The sequence below is a fragment of the Mirounga angustirostris genome, unplaced genomic scaffold (assembly GCF_029215605.1).
Source record: "Mirounga angustirostris isolate CCGP_5_RB_7025 unplaced genomic scaffold, mMirAng1.0.hap1 SCAF_11, whole genome shotgun sequence".
Taxonomy (NCBI): domain Eukaryota; kingdom Metazoa; phylum Chordata; class Mammalia; order Carnivora; family Phocidae; genus Mirounga; species Mirounga angustirostris.
Genome location: NW_026991719.1, coordinates 45034940 through 45058596, shown reverse-complemented (window position 1 = coordinate 45058596; position 23657 = coordinate 45034940). Strand labels below are relative to the sequence as shown.

The 23657-nt window shown below is 39.9% G+C and overlaps 1 protein-coding gene across 14 annotated transcripts in view; it reads left to right on the top strand.

Moving 5' to 3' along the window:
* Nucleotides 1-268: 268 nt before the first annotated feature.
* HUWE1 (HECT, UBA and WWE domain containing E3 ubiquitin protein ligase 1) overlaps nt 269-23657 on the top strand; it is a 162440-nt gene continuing 139051 nt past the window's right edge. For 3 of the 14 annotated variants that reach the window (XM_054508137.2, XM_064574097.1, XM_054508143.2), the window contains exons 1-2: nt 2862-3035; nt 6380-6516. The gene's annotated coding sequence lies outside the window, so the exon portion shown is untranslated. Of the gene's footprint in view, nt 383-581; nt 793-2860; nt 3036-3116; nt 3271-6379; nt 6517-11884; nt 11951-23657 lie in introns of those variants that run through there. The other 11 variants (XM_064574096.1, XM_054508141.2, XM_054508119.2 and 8 more) reach the window with 7 other exon arrangements.

Here is a 23657-nt window from a genome sequence, read left to right as displayed (position 1 = left end):
CCCCCATTCTTCACAAAGCTGCGGGAGAGATTAATTTTTAAACGTGAATCAAATCAAATCACGTCACCCTTCAGTGGCTCCCATCGTGCCTCGAATCAAATCCAATTCCTTAGCGACCCTACTATCCTCTACCGTTGAGTATGTTGGACCCGGAATAGCTCAGGCGCAGCCCCTAAAGGGGACTCTGCTCCACCACGGAGGGAGTGCCCTCCCGAGGGGCAGGGGCGGGGCTTCTCAAGCGGCGGGGGTGGAGCCTCAGATCGGGTGTGAGGAGAGCCGGAGGGGTAGGTTTTCCGCGGAGGGCGAGCGAGGGGAGCAAGGCTGAAGCAGGGCCGCGGACCCGGCGCGCTCCTGCGGGCCCCGCAGAGCTACTGCCACCGAGGTGAGCGTCTTCCCCCGGGCTAGGGGGCGGGCTCTGCTCGCGAGGCCGTCCTCGGCTTCTCGCGGAGGGTTGCTCCCACGGGACTCTGCGCGGAGTCGTGGAGGTGGCGGCCTTGGGGAGCCAGCCGGAGAGGCTGGTGTAGGGGCCCGGCGGCCTGCCCCAGCCCTCCCTCAACCCCGCCTTCTCTCCCCTCCCCCAGGCCTCGGCCGGCGCCAGCAGAAAGCTAGCCGCATCTTCAGGGGCAGCGGGGCGGCAGGCAGCGCGGCAGGAGAGCGGCTGACAGTGCTGACAGTGGGGATGCGAGGTACCGGCATTAGTCGTGGCCAAGTGGCCCTAGCGAGGGAGTAGAGGCCGGGCCTTCGGCGTTTCTCTCACAGGTTCTCGGAAGGCGGTCTCAGAGGAGGGGGAAGGTGAGGGGCCGGCAGGCAGGCTTCGCGGGTAACTACTAGGTGTTGTATATGTATGTTTTGGTATCTAAATGGTACTACACACACACACGCACAAACATTCATTTCGACTAATTGCTTTTTAAAAACTTAATATGTCTTGTAGATCTTCATATATCAGGGAATCTAAATTTATCTCATTTATAAACAGCTGCATTGTACGATTGTACTACAGTTTATTTAACCATTTCCCGATTGATGTACATTAGCTTGTTTCCCTTTGAAGGGGGGGAAGGGGGCTATTACAAGCAATGCTATAATGAATGGGTTTGTATATATACGTTTCATGCACATGTATGAGTATTTCCGTAGGAGAAATTCTTAGAAGAGTAATCGCTCCTCAAAGTGTATATGCATTTTGAATTTTGATAGATTTGTCCAAATTGCCTTCCCAAAAGGCTATACTGATTTACACTCTCCAATGTTGTGCAATATTGCCCATTTTTTCACAGTTGTGCCAACATGAATTATTATCAATCTTTGATAATTTGGGCCAATTTGAAGCGCAAAAAATGGTATGTCATTGTTTTCATTTGCATTTCTCTGATTACCAGTGAAATTGAACATATTTTTTATTTGTCCGATTACAAAAGTAAATAGGCAAATATGAAATATCTATAAGCAATAAGCATTTCAAAAATTTAATATTAATAACCCCATTCGCAGTAGCAAGAAAAATGAAAAAAAAACCTAGAAGTAAACTACAAAACTTTATTGAGGTATATAATAGAAGAATGTTTGCATACATGGAGAAGGGATACCATGCTTCTTGATAAGAAGGCTCAATTTTGTAGTGATGCCCATTTTTCTTATGTTGATTTATACAGTTGATGATATTTCAATAAATATGCCAAGTTTTTGGAACTTAATATGATTCTAAAGTTCATCCAGAAAAAAGATGGCTAAGAATAACCGAGAAAATATTTTAAAAGATAAGTAAAGATGGGGGTATTTGTACTACCAGCTATTAAAATGTACTCTAAAGGAAAAATATTTAAATTAGAATAGACAGAACAATGCATTAGAATAGAAAAGCCCACAAATCGAGCCAGATTGGATCCAAGATTTATTGGAGAAACATTGTTGGCTAGACGTGAAAAAACTGCCATATTAAAAACTGCAAGCACGCAACCCCCCCCCCCACCCCCAGCTTGAATTTTCCTTTGAGGGCAGACTCCTTTGTTTGGCGAAAACCACTTTATTGGATCTTTTGGTTATGCCAAGGTAAAGCGTCAGGAGTTAAAAATTAGTGGCTTTAGAGCTAGAACTAACGATAGAGCGAGCCCTTCGTTACATTAAGATGGATTCAGTTTAGCCTGCAGTGCGGCGAGGGAAGGAGTCAAGATTCTATGTCTTAAAGATTTTTTTCCCCGATCTAATGGGCAAAAATTGTTATGTCATTGTTTTCATTTGCATTTGCGAGCTTATTGTGAGACTGAACGTCTTTTATGTGTTAGTCCAGGATAATATGTGATTACTGGAGGCAGGTAACAATGGGGGACCCATTGCTCCTCTTCCAGAACGGAGTTTGGCTAATTGGTACAGCTCTGCCCGGAAGCGTGAGAATAAACAGGTTGACTTTTTAAATTTTCCTCAAGCACTAGGCTCTAGACACCTTAGATCGGGGGCGGAGGCAGTTTTCAGGACATGGCCGAGATTTGGCGCTGAGCTGTGTCATCGCGAGGTTTGGCAGCAAGCTCCGCAGTGGGTCGGAAACCTCGTGGTAGCCGAGATCCCTGCAGGACGGGAGGTTCCTCCCTTCCCCCGAAAAACTCCCAGTCATTTTCATGAAACCCCGCCTCTCTCCTTTTTAGGAGCGTGCACTAGGTCTCGCGAGATCTAGTGTTTCCTAAAGGCGAGGCGCGGGCGGCATCCTGCGGTGAATTCGAAGGTCTCGCAGGGACTAAAACGTAATATCGCGATAGTTCTCTCGGCGCATGCGGGAGCCGGCGGCGGCAGGTTGGCTCCGCCCCTCGGTGCTTCGTGCGGTTGTGCGTCATTTGCTTTTCGCTTCGCGTAGGGTGAGAGCGGAGCCGTAGCGACTTCGGCTTTGGTGGGAGGAGGGGTCTGGGAAGGGCTGGGCTCAGGCTTTTCCCGTCCGGTAAGAGGTTCTCGCGGGATCGCGCGGAGGCAGCTGCGGTTCGGCTACGGACTGCAGCAGCCGCGGAGGCGGCAGCAGCGTCTTCGGCTCGTGCTGTTCTTAGCCGGTGAGTTCTCGCGCGAGCGGGGTTACGTCCTCGTGGGATCCGTTGGCGGTGGCGGAGGTAGCTTGGGGTAGGGGGGGCAGTGACTAGGGTCGGTCCGCCTGCTGTTAAGATGGCGGCGGAAGCTGATGTCTGTCCGGCCAGGACCCGAGACTGAGGTGTTGGCTGTCCGCGTTTGTGACGCTTCCCAGGCACCCGACGTTAAGGAGGTGACTGTTGGCGAAACACCGAGGTGCTGGTAAGCCGAACCTGAGGCAAAGACCACGCCGTCTCTGTTTGAGGCGACACCATTTCCCGGGCCTCGGTCGCGTGTGGGCCCGCCTTTGCCCCACCAATCGGTCAACGCCTCCGTTGTTGCCACCGCAGTGGGCGGGTTGGGAAGGGGGGGAGGGAGTCCTGGAGTTAGTTAGGGAGTGGGGCTGGGGGTTAGATTGGGCGGTGGGGGAAAGGGGACCAACCTATGACGACTAGTTCCCTCCCCAATACCTTTTTTCAGGCCTGCCTCTGTTCTCCGCCCCTTCAGCGGCCCAAATGAATCTAGTTTTTCTTGAGGTGGGCTCCACTTTCCCAGCTGCCTTGGTCTTTGAACTAAGATTTGGTTAAGCTTTGGTGTCTCTGACGTGCTCCTCCTCCTTTTTCCCTAATTCTGTCCTCATCCACATGGATATTTGAGGCTTGTATTTAAGAGGGGGAGGCAAAGCTTTCCCTGTCACCCCCTCCCCAGCCCTACTAAGGAAGAGGTTGGCCCAAGCCCCTTAGCCAGTCCTGTCTCCCTCTTCTATTGGTCCCCTTGACGCAAGGCTTGAGTAGAGCCTTTCCCGTTTCGTGCATTTTACTCCATCTTTGTGGACGGAACTATACAGTAGCCTTCCGTTTCCTCAGGTCTTCACGTTTGTATGACCCTGATTCGAGTACAGGACAGATTTCTGCAACTTTGCAGACTGCTCCACCACTCTTAGATGGAACAGTGAATGGGTTGGTGGTTGGATGATTGCAGACCTCTTGTTCTTGGGGCTCTTAGCCTTCCCTGCCTCATAACGCCCCTTCCCCACCCCCCCCCAAAAAAAAACTAAAGAAAAGGCTGTAGAGGATAATTCTCCAGTAAACCAACTTTTTGTCCTTCTCTGTCCCCTGCCATCCCTCTTTGCAGGCTCGGGAACCGCCCCTTTTCCCTGCCTTGCTTTGAGTTCCTGAGTCCTCTTGGTCTGTGGACCTCTATCTTTGCTGCTAACCACCTCTTAACATGTTTCTCACTTAATTCTTTTATCCCCCCACACCGTGTTCTTTTTTCAAGAGCTGAATCCCCTAGAGAGGAGATACCCTCCTCTCAGGCTCCACTACATTTCCCGTCTTCCATGTGCTAGAAAATAAAATAGTTTTGATTATCTTCTGACCCTCAATCATTGCCCTGTTCTACTTTTTTCTCTTCCCTTCCCCCATTCCACCATTACTATAGATGATTCCCTATCATTTGTTTTCTTTGTAGATTACATGTTCGGCATTTTCTGTTAAACCCAATGTTGCATAGATTGAGGAGACCTCAACATTCTCCAGTCAAGGGAGGCACCCTGGTATGGTGGAAATAACTGTGCGCTTTGGGTTCACATCAAACTTTGTGACCTTGGGCAAATTTTCAGATTCTCAGTTTTTTCATCTGTATAATAGGGATAGTAGCGCTTATAGTTGCTAGAATTAGACAATTTGTAAAGTGCCCAGCTTATGGTAGGCACACAATAAATTGTTACTTTTTCTAGGTATAAGAATAGGTTGGAAGATGGATCTGTGTCATATGGTAGTTTTATGATCTAGGAAAGAATAAGAGATTTTTATTCCTCTAAGTTTTTAGTGTGTATTTCTAGGCCAGCCCTGTCATTTTTGTAGTTTTTTCCTCCTCATGGGCCAAATTCTTTATCTCCAGTGGTTCATGATGTTTGATTGTGATTCCCACCTGTCTTAATCAACTAGTCTAGGAATTTTAGTGCAAAGTCACTATCTTGAAATGACCACTGGCCCTAAGGTTCCTGTCAAGAACCACACCCAGGTGCCTTTTAGAAGGGATGCCTCATCCCTTGCCTACTCCCTCTTTCCAATGCTTCAAAAAGAGTTTGTCCTATTATTCACTCAAAGATGAAATTCGTTGCCATGCTTTCCACAGTAATCAAGGGAACTTCTGCCAGCTAGTTTTCAGGTGTTCATACTGCCTTTCCTCTACCTCCTTTCTTTGGTTCCTCAGATCAGTGTGGGGATCTGCTATTTGGCTATACCTACATAGGGTAATTCCTATCTGAGAGAATTTAGGAAAGTTGTTTGGAATACCAGGCTTCTTTCCCATAACGAATTACTGCCAGTTCTTTAATACACCACCTCCTGTTGTGTTTTGCCATTTTATATTTTTCAGCATTCTTTTTAAATAGAAGTGAGTGTATTCAGTTTGGAGGTAGTTTTTCTTACTGTTAATATTTTGATTAGACCAATATTAAACTGAACACTTTCATCTATTACTATTACCTTGGCCAGGTGATGGGGCTTGAAATAGGAATATGATGGTGAAAAGTTTACCTAGGATTAGAGATTTACCATGGGTAACCATCTGGTAATTAACCATGTGGACACCAGTTTTGAACTTTAGGGTTTGCTTTGTTCAACTTAAAGTGCTTTGGAGGTAATAGAATATTCCCTTTTTCATTGGAGGACAGGAGATCACTGTTTTGAGATAGTGCCTTGGAGTTCTTTACAGTGGGTCAAGCAGTGAATCAGAAATTAAATCTTAATTTGATTCTTGTCATTCAGAACTAGGATAAACCTGGGAATGATAATCTAGGTGTGACCTAAAAGGTTTAATTTATTCTAGTAGATCTCTAAGAAGAGAGGAAGGAGTGGCAATAGCAGTCAAAAGCGTTGTCTAAGGTTCAGTGACAAAGTTCAACCTGAGTTTCCCAGGTGTTTATCAGTTGTCTCCCACTATGGCCAAAAAGCATGTGTGAAGGTGAAAAGTAGTTTTTAATGTTTTTTTCCCACAAAAAAATAATAAATTTAACATTGCCTTAGTATCAATTTATAGTGAGGATATAAAATTGTAATTACTTTCCCCTATCATTTCATTTGGGTTGAGGACTGAGTTGAGTTTTCAGGGGTGTTGTCTAAATGTCAGAATAGAATAATTGGTTTGGCTGTTGGTTCTGAATTCTTGTTACTGCTTAAAGCAGGTCCTTAAAAATGCAAATTGATATGTGAGGGCAATTGCTTAAGAAATAATAACTGTGATCATGTTTGAACATTGATATAATGGTAAACTCCCCCACACCCTAATAAATATGTTTCTTTTTCTCCCCACCTTTTTTTTGTAGGTCCTCCAATAGTCTGACCTGAGTGGGTTAGTACTCCAGAGGAACTAGCAGACCAACTTGGTCAGGAAGGTTCAGGAAGCTGTTGGAGAAGTGTTGGGATTTCCCACCAGGATGAGTATGATTGGCTGTGATTTTAGGTTAGTTTTTGTAGATCTTTGGGTAGTATTTGTATTTTACTTCCTGGAATGGGGGGGGGGAGATATGTATTTCCATTCTGTAATTGAGCTACTTTGGTTTCTTTCATTGTTTGGATCTGATGCGGCATTGGCTGCTTCTCGTGTTATTGTTTAAATAAATTCCATCTGTACATGATTTTTAAATCACCCTAAAGCACCATTCAAAAAATAAAATTGCAAGATATTATGTCTAATCAATTCTTTTTCAGAGTTATGAAAAATATCAAACACACGAATCAGATAGTATAATGATCCCCCTGTGTATCTATCACCAGTTTGTGGGTGTTTTTTTAAAGATTTTTATTTATTTGACAGAGAGAGAGCACAAGTAGGCAGAGTGGCAGGCAGAGGGAGAGGGAGAGGCAGTCTCTCTGCTGATCAGGGAGCCAGACGTGGGGCTCGATCCCAGGACCCCAGGATCATGACCTGAGCCGAAGGCAGCCGCTTAACCAACTGAGCCACCCAGGTGCCCCTCCATCACCAGTTTTAACAGTTACCAGCTTGTAGCCATTCTGCTTCATCTATACTTCTACCAACTGCCCCCACCCATTATTTTGAAATAAACCCCTGCTGGGGCGCCAAATAAATCCCTGCTGTCATATTTTACTTGCAAAATATTTATATGTCTGAAAGAGAAGGGCTCTTTAAACATAACCTTAAAACCATTATCACAACTCAAAAAATTCACAATGATTTTTGAAGATAGCAAATATGAAGCTCATGTTCATATTTTAGTTTGAATTAGGGTCCAAAGAAAATCCATTTATCACAAAGGTGGATTGATGTGTATTTCTTAAGTCTATTTTAATCTGCAGGCTCCCTCCCTTTTTTATTCTTCTGATTTATTTGTTGAAGAAATTGTTCTGCAACTTCCATCACATTTGGTGATGGTATCCCAGAAGTGGTATCTAACCCGTTCTTAGTTACGTTAAAGACCCTGGAGGACCCCCATTATAATAGAACAAAGGCAATAATCTCCTGTATCCCAGTTGGGAGTTGATACTGCTGGCCTAGGCACTATCCCAAAATAACTAGTCATGGATTCCCTTTTTTGTGGCAGAGTCTGATTTAATTGATACCTGACCTCGGTTCCATGTCTTGGCCCTGCTTACTGCTCCACATGAAAAGTAGGCCTCCTTATGGAAGAAGCTAATGTTTCCTAGATAATGACCTAAGTATGCCTTTGGGATTTTTCATGGTTTCAATTTCCTTAGGTGGTTTAGTTATTTTTATACTATCTTACAATGTTGCTTTTTATTCTTTTGATGTTGGTATCTCAGCTGCTCTGACCCATAACTTCTAAGCTATTAAGACTTAGTGATGAGTTCTTTGGCTATAATACAATTTTTGAAATGGCAGTACTAAACAATTTTTGAGAGCTTCCACTTACATCCTGATTTTCAGCTATTAATATGCAGCCATAGTTTTTCTGTTGTTATTTTTCATTTTCTTTTTTTTTTTAAGATTTTTTTATTTATTTGATAGACACACAGCGAGAGAGGGAACACAAGCAGGGGGAGTGGGAGAGGGAGAAGCAGGCTTCCCACTGAGCAGGGAGCCCCATGCGGGGCTCAATCCCAGGACCCTGGAATCATGACCTGAGCCAAAGGCAGGCACTTAACGACTGAGCCACCCAGGCGCCCCTCATTTTATTTCTTTTGGAAATGGTGATCCACAGCATAAAGTCCTTTAAACTGTTCATTTCTTTCCTTGTGCAGAATTGTTTATCTTGGGATCTACTGTATGTCCCTTCCATAGTCAAAACCTGGGAATGGAAGTTGGACATACAGGCTCCAGCCAGCCTTTGACTTAAGCACAAATGTGGGCAGAGCAAGGCCAATTGTGCCTACCTTTAAAATGAGAGCGATTCCAAGTTGAGAGAGGGTAGAGGTCATCATGAATGAAAGTTTTTGAGGTATTTAGATGAAACATGATTTTGAATCACCAGTGCTGTGGATCATGAATTCAGGCTTTTCAGTTCTTTATTCATTAATGGAGAAATCAGATTGCTAGTTGAAAAGTGACTATTTAAAAGAAGTGATTTCTTGGGAATTCCAGTGAAGTCCATTCATTCAACAAAAAATTTTTGAGCATTGAATATCATGGTTAGGTATTTACTCCTGTCTTCAGTTTTCTGTAGTTATTGGGAAGTTTGAACAAGGTCACTTACACCTTCTAATCCAGAGTTTTGAATCTGGGGTAACTAGATTTTTGGAACAGAGCTTTATGCAGTAGGCATTTCAATATTTGAATTGTTTCCAGAGTTCTTAACAGCTACAAGTTTATAATGGAAATGCTGTTGGTTTTTTTCTCTTTTGTTGTGTTTTCAACCATGGGTTCAAAGTATTATTGAAATGCCAAACTTGGTTGCTTTGAAAATGTGTGCCCTTCACATTCCAGGTTACATTTCCTGCTGTTACATTAAGTTGTTAAAATCTGATGTGTAGCTGTAACCGTATCAGGCTGCTTTGCAATGATCTCACTATCTATAAGGTTGATAGTCCCAAGTACTTGGGCTCTGGGTGTTTTGCTGTATTGTTCTCTGACTTGTTTCCTCAATGACTGGTTACCAGATGTTTATATGTTAATGTCAGGGATAATTCAGTTCAGAAGATTCTTTGGAAGCCCTCTCATTTGATGTGTCATAGGGTTTGAGTTGCTAAAACTTGATGTACTTGTTAACCAGCTTGGTCTTCTGGTTATAGAAATGCTTTCAGATAGTGTGAAAGAGTGGCTCTCTATGAGTAAAACAACTGTAGGTTTTGTTTGGGCTGTTAATACTGAGTGTTTTCACATTTTAGTGCCCTTCAAAGTTTTTAATCATTTGGCTTAAAAATTACAGTGGTGACATGGATTGATCCCAGAATGTGATTTTATAAAAAGTTGGAATTTGTTTTAGCTTCTTAACGAATATTAAATGGAGATCAGTATTGTAGATGATTCAGTCTGGATTGCTGATTGGACTAGAGGAATGTGAAAGTTCTTTTTCAACCCCTAGATTCTGATAGTATAGTGACTAAAAGGGACTAGGAGTAGGGAGATTCAAATTATTCTGGAATGACCTTTTAGTATAATCATTTAGATTTTAAAGATTGGTAAATGTGAACATAACTGCCATGAATATATGTGCCATCTTTAGCATAACCCAGATTTTAAGTCCTTATAATTAGATACCTGAGATAATTGCTCTGGAAATACTGGAATATATTGTATTTGCTTATGTTTTGGAATGCTTTTGGAAGATTGCTTTTTTAATGATAACATTATTTGCTGTAATTATTTTATTACTTGCCTGTGTTTATAGTGAGACGTGTTTCTCCTGGTCTTGCATTTTTTTCTTCCACTAATTCTTCATTATTGCATTCTGCCAATTGAGTTCTTGTAGGTTCTTAATCTTATAGTGGTTAAGAACATGGATTCTGGAGCCAGACTCCCTAGGTTCAAGTTCTGACTCCCCCCCCACACACACTTTTTTTTTTTTTTTTTTTTTTTTTTTACCATTTGTCATCTTGTGCAAATTATTTAACCTCTGTGCCACAGTTCTTAATCTGTAAAATGCTAATAGTGTTACCTACGTCATAGGGTTTTAGAGACGTTTAGCTGAGTTAATGCATATAAAGTGCTTAGAACAGTAGCTCTGAAACTTTAGGGAACGTCAGAATCACCTAGAGGGCTTGCTAAAACAATCCTGGGCTCCAGCCCCAGAGCTTCCTATCCTATAGGTCTGGGAGGGGCCTGAGAATTTGCATTTCCAGCAAGTTCCCAGGAGATGCTGATGTTGATGGTCAGGGAATCAGTTAGAATAGAACAATGCTTGGCAGAGTGTTAACTGTTCTTTTTTTTTTTTTTTTTTTCCTGGACTGTTTTCTCAGTCCCTGAGTAAAACACTTTCCAGTGCTGTTTAGTACTGCTTTGAGCTAGAAGCAGTTTTGAAATCCTTTGTTGCAGTGGTTCTCAAAATGTGGTCCCCAGATCAACAGCAGCAGCATCTGGGAACTTGTCAGAAATGCAAAATCTTGGGCTCCACCCCAGGCTTTATTTTAAAAGTGTGTCTTGGCTTAACTGGGGTGTCTTAGACTTTTTAAAACAGTTTTATTGAGATGTAATTCCCATACCATACAAGTCACCCGTTTAAAGCATACAGTGGTTTTTAGTGTGTTCACAGTTGTACAACCATTACCACATCAATTTTAAAACATTTTCATCACCCCTAAAGGAAACCCAGTACCCATTAGTAGTGACTCCCCTTCTCTCTCCCAACCACCCCAGCCTTTGGCAACCATTAATTACTTGATATTTCCATGATTTGCCTAGTCTGGGCATTTCATACAAATAGAATCCTTTCATACGTAAGCAGCTTTAATGTGATTAAAATGTTTTCCTTTTGTACAGATAGAATACAGATAGGGGAAACCACACCAAAACAAATTTACAGTTTAATAAATTATTTTAAGGCAACTTTTAAGGTATTTTAAGGTAACTTTTGTTACCATAACCCAACTCAAGAAATAGAACTTTGCCTGTTACACCATAAGTCCTTCCATGTGCGCATCCCAATCGCAGCATCTTCCCTCTCCAGAAAGTATCTGCTCTTCTGACTTTATAGTAATCACTTGTATTGTTCTGGTTTTATCATCCAAGTGTGCATCCCTGGACAGTATAATTTGCTTTATCTGCTTTTTAAAACTTGGCGTATTTTAAATACGTGTAACTTCCCTTTCTTGCTTTTCCTTACACTATATTTGTTGAATAACTCAGGCCATTTGACCTGTGGAGTTTCCCACAGACTGAATTGGCTTATTGCATACTCAGTACAGTTACTACAAGTTCCTCTGTCCTTTATATTTCCTGCAAATTCACAGTGGATCCAGAGGCTTTTATAAATTCAGGTTCATGTCCTTTGGCAAGAATTGGCGGTGGTGTGTTTATTCACAACATTCGTTAAGTTGTAATGATGTCTTGTATTTTTTTTTAATATTAACAGCCATTTCTGCCTAAGCTTAGATTGATTAGTTTATTGGGAATGTCAAAATGGTGATGTTCTAACTGTGTCATTTTGTTTTTGTATATTAGGTGGAATTTTATAAGGTTACTCAGTGATAACAGTTTGTATGAGAAGGGTAGGACAAGTGCTGAATTTTTAATTTTTTTTCTGTCCACTTAATAGTTCTGTCACATTGGGCAAGTTAACCTATCCGTTGCTTCATCTGGGGAAAATATTTGTGGGGTTATTGGGGTTATGTGGGGAAATGTACGTTGTTAGTACACTCTGTGTGGTCAGCCGATGGTCATTTCTTTAACATACTATTTCACTTAACCCCTCCAACAGCTCAGAGATGGGCAGTCACGGTGGTGAAGTGATGGCCAGTTAGCAAAGCCTGTCTGGACCCTTCAGGTCTGTGTTGGGATCATCAGTGGTGGGGAGGAAAGGGGTTTGTACTTTGGTCATTTTGGGGCTGATTCTGTCTGGCCCTAGATAAGTGGGTGTTCCACCAGAGTAGTTTTTCACTTTGCCAAGCATTAGGAGTCACATTCATAACCTCTGAATGGTCTTATCCACTTCTGTGGTGACGTGTAATACATTGGTTGCCTTGATCTCCTTACCTCTACATAGCTCCCTACTGTTCAACTTTGTTCTGTTCAAGGTTCTGCTGTAACCTTAGTAACCTTAACCCATAATGAGTCTTCCTAATGGTCATCAGTATCACCACTGTTCACATACTTGAGTAGCACCGTATATAGCAGATTAGAAAAGAGGTAAATATTATCCCTTTTAACATTTTGTGTATTATCTGAAGTATAGCATATGGCACATAGTAAGTGCTCAATAAATTTAAAGCCATTGTTTTTTAAATTAATAATATTATCTTTTTTTCCTCACATCTTAACCTCTTTTTAGTTCAGTAACCATTTACTGAGTTTTTAAGTACAAGGAGCTAGGGACATAAAATGAATGAGAGTTGGTTTCTTCACTTGAGAAACTCACAGTCCATTTAAGGACTGAGATAATGTTTAAAGTTCCTTAGCCTTTTCCTTTATGTTGTCATTTTTCCCCTGCTTTGTCCATGTGTGATATAACCTGTCTATTGTTTTTCAAAGCTCTCCTTAGCTCTGTATCCCCAGCCTTTGAGATTGCTGATCTGTGAGAAAGCCTGCAGTTGTCTTCTATGAATGGAGGGTAATACCAAGAAAAACCTTTGGGCCAAGATTGGATTTCAAAAGTGGCACATATGGTTGACACTACAGTATCAGTTTATGGTCTTAAGATGGACTTATAACTGATTTTTCAGTCTCTATCCTATTGCTTTACCTATCTTCCTTCCGTCCTCTCCCTCCCCCCCATCATTCCCCAAGATGTTTACTACATAAAGATAGAGGCTCCTATACCCAATTAGTGATTTATAAAGTATGTAAAGAGACAGCTGTACTTCATATAAACTAGGAATTGTATGTGCCTCAGGTTTCATTCTCACCTAGGAAATGGTAATCAAAAAGCCTACTTCATAAGTTGCTGTGAGCATTAAAGTGAGATGATGTATTACTTAGAATGTTTATATAGTATACTACAAAGATAAGGCGATTGTAATTTATGTAAAATAAATACTTAATAGCTATGTTACTTGGGGCAAATTACTTCATCACTGAGCTAGTTTCCTCATCCTTTAAATGAGGGTGATGATATCTCATTCTCTCAACAAATATTTGAGGACATACTCAATAATGCCAGATACTGGAAATTCAAAGATAAGCAACTAGAGAGAGGGAGGGTAGCATGGTCTACTAGGGGAAGGAGACTTGTAAATCACAGTCAAAGGGATTGGTACGGGGCACCTGAGTGGCTCAATCGTTGGGTGGCTCAGTCGTTAAGCATCTGCCTTCAGCTCAGGTCATGATCCTGGGGTCCTGGGATCTAGCCCCACATTGGGCTCCCTGCTTAGCGGGAAGCCTGCTTCTCGCTCTCCCACTCGCCTTGCTTGTGTTCCCTCTCTCACTGTGTCTCTCTCTGTCAAATAAATAAGATCTTTAAAAAAAAAAGAGATCGGTACAATGAGGAGGGGTGAACAGAATGTGCTATAGCCATTTATAGGAGGTCGTCAAGGATGTAACCCAGAATTTTGTTGGGGTTAAACAAGATACATGAAAAAAAGTACATCATGAACTCAAAAAATGCTTTATAAAAATGAAATTAGTTAAATGTATCCCAAATGAATCAATAGCCTCAACCAGTATTTCATTTCCGAATAAGACGTGTGCTTTAGATGTGTTTATTTCTTTAAGCTGGATTTTATGAGCTCCTCTAGAGTGTTATGTGCTCCTATAATAGGGTATCCTGAAAGTACTACTTGCATCTAAAAGGATTTTTTCACCCACTTTTATCATTTTCTAGTTTCTGTTACTGAATTAATTTAGGAAAAACTAGAAAATATGTTCTTATTTTGGGAAAAGATTCCTACTCCCACAAAAATATTCAGTCATCATTAACATTTTGGTTGGTGTGTTCCCATCTTAATGATAAGAGTAACATTTTAAAAATAAAAGCAGTAGAAAATTAGGGACAGGCTTTCCCAGAATAGGAACTAAAACTGTCTGGTAACAAGAAAAGATACTCAAACTAAATACCAGAAATGCAAATTAAAATGAGATATTTTTTAACCATTAGATTCACAAAAAAATAATTAGGTAATATCAAGTCATGGCAAGAATACAGGGATGAATATGGTCTTAGAATACTGCCCACAAGTGGTATAAGTTAATACAGCTATTTATGTGGAGATACTTGGCAAGCTGCAAGATAGTTATGTACTATATGGTGCTATTTATATATTTTTTAAAAACTAGGGTAAACTGATTATTTGGAAGGAGTGGTCAAGGGGAACTTTAGCTTTTTCTGTAATTGCATTTCTTTTTCTGAGAAACTTAAAATACACTGAAGAATACAGAGAATAATATGACAAAAACCCTTTCCCTACCCACCCCCCCCCGAACTGATGATCTTTTTTTTTTTTTTTTAAGATTTTATTTATTTATTTGAGAGAGAGTACAAGCGGGGGCGGGCAGCAGAGGGAGAGGGAGAAGCAGACTTCCCACTGAGCACGGAGCCCGATGCGGGGCTCCATCCCAGGACCCTGGGATCATGACCTGAGCCAAAGGCAGCCACTTAACTGACTGAGCCACCCAGGCACCCCTGAACTGATCATCTTTAACATTTATTTTTGCCTCAGATCTTTTAGTGGGGAGGTGTGATATGAGGGGATATACTTAAGTACTTTAACTCAGTATTCCCCTCCCCACTATGATCTTTACCATTAATTGCTTGAATTTTTATACTGTGAGAATGGTATAAATGACTCATGTAAGTAGAAATTGAAGAACTGTGATGTTCACACAGCACTTTATTACTTGTGTAATATTATTTGCATACTTCTTTAAAGTTTGTAAAATCATTTAATAAGAATGCTTTGGGAGTGGGACATTAGTCATTTGTTCATTTTATTGTAGTTCTTGTTTGAAAATGCTTTCCTGACTTTAAGTAATGTTTCTCATGATTATAGCGATATACATAGCTTATTGTTGAAAAAATACACAATTAAGCACAGAAATCTCCTGCCATTCAGATAAATATTACTAGTATACTGGTACACAATATATTCTTCCAAGGCTTTTCTTTATGCCTGTGTAGCATACGCATACTTTTTTTCCCAAAACTTTACTCTTTAAAAATGTAATTCATAACCTTCCCTTCAACTTTTTATTGTGAAAATTTTTAAACATAAAAATGCTGAAAGAATAGCACATTGAGCATCAGTATATCACCAGCTATATCCAACAATAGTTAAAATTTGCCATATTTGATTTATATGTACATATGTGTGTTTAATTTTTCTGAAGCACATGAAGTAAGAGTGACATTTCATCCTTAAAAAAAAAAAGTGACATTTCATCCTTTAATCCTTCAGCAGGCATGTCTTAATAAGGACCTATAATATCTACAATACCTTTTATCGCACCTGGGAAATTTGTTCTTTTCCTTAATATTATCTGATAGCCAGTCCATATTCACATTTCCTCAGTTGTCCCCAAATTGTCTTTTTAAAGCTGTTTTTCCAAACCAGTATAGAAATGGTATTTTTAAATTTGCTGTTCCCACTTAATATATTGATCTCTGTTCCTGTCATAATGTAATATGACAATATAATACTTCTGATGGCTGCATTATATTCTATTGTGTACATGATTTATCATTTATTAACCAATTCCCTATTTTCAAACCTTTAAGTTCTAGTTTTCCATGATCTTTAAACAATGCTTCCTAGCACACAGTAGGAATAAGTATTGAATAAAGGAAAGAAGCTTAAGAACATCTGAATGAGAAGTCTTTGTGACATTATGTTTACTTTCTTTAGAAATTTCTAGAACTGGAATGCAAAAATATAAAAGGCTTTTGATACTTATTATCAAATTGCCCTTTAAAAAGACTATCCTGCATTATTCACTATGGTATGTTTAGTATATAATCCATGTTGACTTACAGTATGACAGCACCTCAGGGTAAGCCTTGATACATTAGTATTAGAAAAGAGCATAAACCTGGATAAATGCAGTTATCATTGATATAGATGGCTCTCTCCTTACATCTATACCTACTGCCATATTTTGTAGGGGCTAGCTTGACTCCTCCAACCTAGAGTGCCTTGTAGTCTTTTGACCTAATCTGGGGCTCCATTTCCCTGCTCCTCAAATTTCCTTAACTGTCTTGGCAAGGCCATCCTTAAGAGGAAGTATAGTCTGGAGGGATGTAGATATCACTTGAATGACAACCTTTTACATAGAGTATTTTAGATTTTTGCTTTTTAAAAGTAAAGGCAGACTACCTGCATAGTTAATTCAAATCTCTACCTCTAGCAAAGCAAATTACCAGTGGCTTTAAAATGGTAGTCTTCTCCATGTCCAACAGAAGAGCTGAATAAGAGCCTATATTTGATATTATCCATATCAAACTCCTTTTATTTTATTTTATAGGCCCAGATTAGGGGAAATGATTTGTCCAAGATAACAGACATTGCTGGTTAGTGGTGGAGTTGGGCATTGAACCCAGGTTAACCTAGTCCAGTATTTTCACTATGCTGTATCTTTTCTTTTTTTTTTTTTTTAAAGATTTTATTTATTTATTTGAGAGAGAGAGAATGAGAGAGAGCACATGAGAGGGGGGAGGGTCAGAGGGAGAAGCAGACTCCCTGCCGAGCAGGGAGCCCGATGCGGGACTTGATCCTGGGACTCCAGGATCATGACCTGAGCCAAAGGCAGTCGCTTAACCAACTGAGCCACCCAGGCGCCCGCTGTATCTTTTCTTAAAACTGAACTTAATCTGTTTCTAAATGTGCCATCAGATGTCATCCATAGAAGTGCAGAATAAGTGGGCCCAACCTATAAGAAAGTTACCCCCAAATGGGGAAATTTTAGGGGGAGGAAAAAGTCCAAAAACTCAGTTTCTTTGCCCTTTTGACTATGGCTGTTACTTTTCAACATGGGGTCAATTTTGAGCTCTTTCATGGGACATTTCAATTTGGCCATGTGTTTTCATGCATGTTTATGGATGCCATAAGCCTGTAGCTAGGACTGAATTTCCTGTTATAAAACTTTCAAATTAAAATGGTATTTTATAAGCCCATCTTTTTTCCCCCTAAGCCCATCTATTTATCCCTTTTCATTTGTTTTAAATTATAGAAGTGTTTGCTGTTAAAAACAAAGATTCAAGCAAAATAAACAGTTAAAAATTAGTGTCCCCCTCCCCAAATGATAGTCTTGTTTTATTCATACCACATTTCAAAAATCTGTTGATAATTTGTATATATTCTTTTATGCTTTTTAGCATTTATGTACTGTGCTTATTCATTTGTCATGTATATTTTTATATGTTAAAACATATAGCTCAGCTCCATTCTTTTTAATCGTGCATTGCATTTCAAAGCATGGATCTACTATAATTTAATCATTCCCTGTTGTTGATCCTTAGAAGTAGAATTCATTCTGGGTCAAAGGGTGGTACCATTTAAATTTTTGATAGGTACTGCCAAAATGACCTCCAGAAAGGCTATATTGAACTGCCATTCCCACCAGCAGTGTCTGTCAGTGCCCTTTTCTCTACCTATATCTGCCAAAACAAGATAATTGTTGATCTTTTTAATTTTAACCAGTCTGATGAATGAGAAATAGCATCTCCTTGCTTTGGTTAGAATTTTTGTAATTATTAGAGAGGATGAGCAAATGTTAGGATCTTCTGCAAATTGCAAGTTTGTGCGCTTTTACTTGGTTTTCAATCAGATTATTTGTCTTACTGAGTTTTGGGAGTTGTTTGTATATTAGAAATACCAATCCTTTCTGTATCCTCTTAAAAATATTTTCTGTGTTTATGGTTTGGAATTTTTGTATGGTCATATCTGCCCTTTTGTTTTTTCTTTCCTTTATGGTTTCTAGGTTGTGTATCTTTCTTGGAAGATCTTTTCTTTGCCAAGATTGCAAGAATATTTATCTGCATTATCTTCTAAGAACACTTTTACAGTTTAGCTTTTTATGTTTAAGTAATGGTGTGAAGTAGGTGTGTGCTTTTTATTTTTGTCCAAATGGTTAACCAATAGTTCCTGTTTTGGGAGAGGCTATTTGATTTTTAAATACATGCTCAGCTTAAAATTTGGAAAAATGGGGGCGCCTGGGTGGCTCAGTTGGTTAAGCAACTGCCTTCGGCTCAGGTCATGATCCTGGAGTCCCGGGATCGAGTCCCGCATCGGGCTCCCTGCTCAGCAAGGAGCCTGCTTCTCCCTCTGACCCTCCCCCCTCTCATGTACTCTCTCTCATTCTCACTCTCTCAAATAAATAAATAAATCTTTTAAAAAAAAAAATTTGGAAAAATGTAGTTTGTTAAAACAAAAAAAGTTGGCATTTGTGCCAAGTAGAAAACCAGCTTGGCTACTTTTTGGTTTTAGTTTTCGAGAATAATTCAAATTGTTCATGTTTAATACTTAACATTTGTCTTCAACTGAAGGCAAAGTGTTATAGACAGTGCTTTAAGAGATTTTAGTTACTTTATTTTCATTTTACATGTTTGAAGCTCAGATTGTCCTAAGATCACAAAGTCAGTTGGTGGCAGGGAACTAGAGTACCTTTGCATACTTTTCTTTCGTTTTCAGCAAACACTTTCATGTTATAGATACAAATGTTTTAAAGCAGCAGATTGTTCACATTGTTTCATTTATTTAAAGAACATTGGAAATGAGTATGTGCCAGGCTGTGTGTGGTGCTGTTAAATTTACTCAAACAGAGCCAGTTTTGTCTATATGTTGGGACATATTTTTTTTCTAAAAGCGTTGTTTTAAAGTTTTCTTGTCAGTGAATTAATTTTAGCCTCATAATAAACCTGTGCAGTTGGAGTTACTTCATGTTGAAAGAAGTTTGCTGTCATGTTGATAATTGCCCTAATTACTACTGTTCTTTTAAATCATATAGAAGAATCTTGGTCTCTCTGCATTCCAAATTCATTTGAACCAGCTCAAAATAGTTCACATACACTTAAAATCTCTGATTCTTAAGTTGTATGGCCCAGACAGTATTTAGTAGACTATTTAACCTTTGGAGAACTATAATTTACTGAGAATGAGACCCAGAGCTTCCAGTCTCATGATCAAAGTTGAGTTTAACTTTTTGGTTCTTGTCAGTACTTTAAGCTAACAGTCTAGAGATCAGTACATGCTTTATGTTCTTTCATATGCAGATAACATGTAGAAAGTTTGAAAAGACCAGCTCTTGTTTGCTTTTGGGGTGTGTGTGTGTGGGGGGGGAATAGCCAGCATAAGATTGCTGCCCTTAGATTAATCTGGAGCTAAAAGAAATAGAACAAATAATAATATGGCTTACTCATTGCCTTGAGATGGACTGTGTTATTTATTTTACAGAGGTTACTGACTCAGCGAGGCATAGTAACTTGTTTAAGATTATACAGCTAATAAATGGAATTTAAGTCCATTTCTGTCCAACTCCCAGGCCTTTCCACTATGCTTTTGTCCTCTACTTCATTTTGACTTTCTTCAAGTTGTATTCCTCAATCTCTACCTTTAAACTTAAATAATCCACAATATACGGTAGCAAGTAAATACATTACTAAGGACTCTCACCCTCTCCCCATACAGATATATCTTTTGTCAGAATATTTTAAGGTATTAAAACCCAGCTTTTATTTAGAAATATACTTAATCTAGGCTTTTGATAGAAGGTTTGGGCCTTTTCTACCTTTCTTCAGGATACATGACTAGAGGATTTTACCCAGGAATACAGAATTCCCTCTTATACAGAGGAGGTTTAATCTTGAGAGATGCTGCATATTTCTTTTTAAACCCAGGGATATGAGACCATTGGAGCTGAATAATGCACAAGGGTTGGGATTCTGTTTCTTTGGTTTCCTGTACTGTCTTTAGTGTATCTGACAGTAGCCTGTCATGTGGCTTTAGGGGAAATACCATATGCCTGTGTTTCATAAGTGAAAGTGAAAACATCGTAGTCACTAAGTACTAAGTCTTGGAGATCTTTCTGTGGGGTGATGGTTCCTACTGTTGCAGGTCATGGATCGCTTTAAGAAGCCAGTGAAAGCTATCACCTGTCTCAGAAAAATTCCAACATATGCAGAAATTTTCCATACAACTTAAAAATTTTTATGGACATCCCTCAGTATAGGACAAGAAATCTATAAAGATTTCTTCACATTTCTTAAAAGAATGTCCAAATTGCTGTATATGTATTTTTCTAGACTAAAGCACTATGCCCAAAAAATGAAACTGGGCTAATTGTTTCACTTTTGCTAAAACTGTACTCTGTTTTATGCAACTCGAATCTCTAAAAGTCCAAATTTTTTTTAAAAAGAGGATTATGGTTGGTGTTATATAAGGATTTATTTTATGTATTCTGTTGATCTCTTGTAATTGCGTTTCCAGCTTTGCTTAGGCCACTAGGAAGTTGTAATTTGATTGTGTGCTATAATTTGATTGTGTTTTGTATACTGACTTTGCATTGTTTTTATACTATCATTGCTTCTAGTTTTCCTTTTTCCTCTGATTTATGTTTCTGAATACTTGGCTATCTCATAGCACCCTTTGCAATGCCCTGCATATAGTGTGTTCATACCTATATGTTGAACAGAAAAATGCAAATTGGGTGAATTTTATAAATTGGTTTTCTCAGTTGAAAATTTCACCAAGAGTCTATGACTTGGATTTTTAAGCTTCCTTAAACGTTTACTGGATAGTCATTCATTCATTCATTAATCTACTAAGTGACAGTTCTATGCTGATGACAGGAATGCAAAGATAAATAGACACGGTCCCACTCATGCAGAATTCACCCTAGTGTTGAGATTGACGTGTAAATAGGTGAGTTGATTGAGAATATATGCGGGACACAGTGGTGGCACAAAGGAGGTAGTGATCGATTTTTCTCTGAGGGAGAGGGTATCTGAAAAGGCCTCATTGAGGTGACATTTAAGCTGAGCTCTAGGGGATATGCAGAGATCAGCCATTTTAGCAGAAGGCGCAATCTGAGTCAAGGTAGTCAGTCTTGAATGTTAGGGGAACTGTAAAAAGCCTCACGTGGTTAAAGTATGTGGGGAGCCAAGGGGAATATTATGTAATGCTGTGGCCCTGGTATGAGAGGTGAGCAGGTACCAGGTCCTAGAGGTCTTGGATGCTGGGTTAGGTAAGGAGTTTGCACTTGATGATGTAGGTAGATTCTGAGTTTGAGGGAGATTGTTCTGGTAGTAATGTGAGGGATGGAATGGAGGGATCTGGCAGGATAAAGTCTTAATTTAAAATATTTTAATTTCTGAGATTTTCAAACATACACAAAAGTTAGAGAATAGTATAATGACCCCAGTGTACCTGTTACCCAGCTTCAACAGTTATCAGCACATGGCTATTCTTGCTTTATACCCCATTCTATCCCCCGTTCTTTTTTTTTTTTTTTTAGGTTTTATTTATTTATTATTTATTTATTTGACAGAGAGAGAGTGCACAAGCAGGGGAGGCGGCAGGGAGAGGGAGAAGCAGGCCCCCCGCCGAGCAAGGAGGCTCGATCCCAGGACCCTGGGATCATGACCTGAGCCGAAGGCAGCCACTTAACCGACTGAGCCACCCAGGCACTCCTATCCCCCATTCTTTTAAAGAAAATTCCTCAGTGAGTCACAAATAGGCAAAGGATAATTAATAATACCTAACAAAGTGGCTTTCAAGTCTGGCTGTGCAGCTATATCACCTATATAGTTTGAAAAAAAAAGTTCCCACCTCATATTTACTAAGTCAGATATTTGTATGGCCAGACATTTTTTGTTTTTGAAATAAGTGTCAGGTGACTGCACAGTCAGGGTTGAGAACTCTGGATTTAATTTTTAAGTAAATTATTTTGAAGATAATTTTTAAGTGGGTTGATTTTTCTGGCAAATACGTTTTTCCTGAACTCATTAAATGTTGACTGTGACCCTTCTGGGTGAAGTTTGCCTATTAGAAAGTGGTAGGCTGGGCGCCTGGGTGGCTCAGTTGGTTAAGCAACTGCCTTCGGCTCAGGTCATGATCCTGGAGTCCCTGGATCGAGTCCCGCATCGGGCTCCCTGCTCAGCAGGGAGTCTGCTTCTCCCTCTGACCCTCCCCCCTCTCATGTGCTCTCTCTCATTCTCTCTCTCAAATAAATAAATAAAATCTTTAAAAAAAAAAAAAAGAAAGTGGTAGGCTTTTCTATGGTTAAGTTCTTGACATTAGTTTGAATAATTAGAGTATTAGTTTAAAGGCTGATGTCTTCATTTTCTGTTAGAGGTGGGCAAGACTGAAAAAGCATTTGCATCTTCGAAATTGGATGTGATGACATAGGGAATAACCATTGTTACAGTTGATCCTTTGCACCAAATCCAGCCACAAGGAAGGAAGGGGACAGGAGACAGATCAGTCTTTGAGGGTAGATGAGGATTATTCCAGAGCACCAGTTAAAAATGTGTAGACAAGGAATCTCTTCCTCTCCTCCTTAATTTGCATAATTTTCACATAGACATTGCTGTTTGTTTTTGTTTGTTGTTCGGAATGCTAAGAAGGAGCTACTTGGCATGTTGCCCTTTCCTTTCTACTGGCAAAACTGATCTGCAGCTTTGGTGAGCCCTATTTTGTTGTCTGATTCTTCTGATGCCAGTTTATCTCTCTTAAATAATTGGAAGTAACGACCTAAGGGGTAACTCCTGGATCTGCAGCTTCCCAGGGCTGTAGGTGGTAGAGCATATATAGGGGATGCGTTCTCAGACATCATTCTTACCTCCAAAGTCAGTGTTGGAGGTTTCAGATTCCTCCTCCTTGGTATCCCTGCAAGAGATTTTCTTTGAATATACGACAGAGCAAGGAGAGCAAGGATATACACTTCCCTGAGGTATAGTGTTTACAGATTTTGAAGGAGGCTCTATCAAGGTAATTCTGTAGATAATTTCCAGATTTGTCTTGGGTGAATAAAGGCTGTTTTTTGGTTGCTTTATTATTACATTTTACTGTCAGTCCAATAAAATCTAGGTCACCAATCCTCAGGGTCATGTTTTAACTATGGCTCAAGGATAAGGATATTGGTGTCTGTAGGAGGAGGGTGGCAGGGTGGACTGTGTGTGCATATAGACATTTTGTGTACTGTAGAATCATGGAGCAAATTTGGTTTCGTCCAGGTTTACCACTTACTGGGTATGTGGCTACTCTTGGACTTAGTAAACTGGAAACAGTCTTCATCTTCAAGTTGTTAAAGGATTAGAGATAATGCATAATTAGGTGGAAAGTAAATATTAGCTGTTATAATGACAAATGGGTTCTCTGAATATTTGTTGGGTTGATATTAATGTAAATAATCAGAAGCAAGACTGGATGGAAATGTGTTCCCTTTAAGAAATCCGTTAATGTGATTTCTGTGCCTCTGTAATCAAATAGTGTATGTAGCAGGCTGGGTTTTAAGATTGTTTGCTGCTTCCTGAGATAATGGATGGTCTGAGCAGTTCTCACCTGAATTTTCTTTCAGAGACTTCATAGAGGCAAAGGCTTTTGCTTTGT